This window comes from Anabrus simplex, chromosome 10 (genome assembly GCF_040414725.1).
Source record: "Anabrus simplex isolate iqAnaSimp1 chromosome 10, ASM4041472v1, whole genome shotgun sequence".
NCBI classification, from domain to species: Eukaryota; Metazoa; Arthropoda; class Insecta; order Orthoptera; family Tettigoniidae; genus Anabrus; species Anabrus simplex.
This window is the reverse complement of record NC_090274.1, coordinates 66807859-66808590: the sequence shown is the minus strand read 5'-3', so window position 1 is coordinate 66808590 and position 732 is coordinate 66807859. Positions and strand designations below refer to the sequence as shown.

Sequence of the window (732 nt, the reverse complement as noted above, 5' to 3'; positions counted from 1 at the left end):
TCCACCATTGTTAACCGCGGCATGTGATGGGGTAGAGTGGTTAGCTCTACGCCCGGCCGCCTTTGCCCCCAGGAATTAACCTGGTACTCATTTTTGGTGTAGGCTGTGTAAACCTCAGGGTTATATGCACCTCCGGAAGTGGAAATCTCGTTTGTTAAATGTTACGACTTCCTGGCGGGGATTCGAACCCACGTCCTTCCGGGCGAACCGTGCACACCTTTACCACCTCGGCCAGGCATCCCCTAAACGGGAATTGAGCCAACGGCACGTGTTCCGAAGCGGTCACCCATCCAAGTACTGACCACGCCCAATGTAGCTTAACTGCGGTGATCGGACGAGAACCGGTGTATTCAACATGGTATGGCCGTTGGCCATGTTTATAATAAATATTGTGTACATTGTAAGCAAGCTCATTGTTTGTTTCTCCTTCCTGCCCTAAAAGTTCCTCTTTCCACATTTCATGAAGGAACATTTTCAATGTTCAGTTTGCATTTCCAAAGAACTTGAACTGTGGATTTTTGTCACGTTTCATAAGCTAGTGACACTGACTTATCAAATGTTAACATCTTGAAATGCTTCTCACCTCAGCCCGGTTCGCAGTTGCTAGATTAGAAACAGAAGAACAACGGACTGCGTTACTAAGGTCAGCCTCACGATGAAACACAAGAGATCTGTATGCCAGATCAACATAATGAATGACTGACTCACGCAGTTCCGTCTTGTGTGTTATGG

General features: G+C 47.0%; 1 pseudogene; it reads right to left on the bottom strand.

Annotated features, from left to right (window-relative positions):
* Positions 1–256: 256 nt before the first annotated feature.
* On the bottom strand, positions 257–372 carry LOC136882485 (5S ribosomal RNA; annotated as a pseudogene).
* Positions 373–732: the final 360 nt, after the last annotated feature.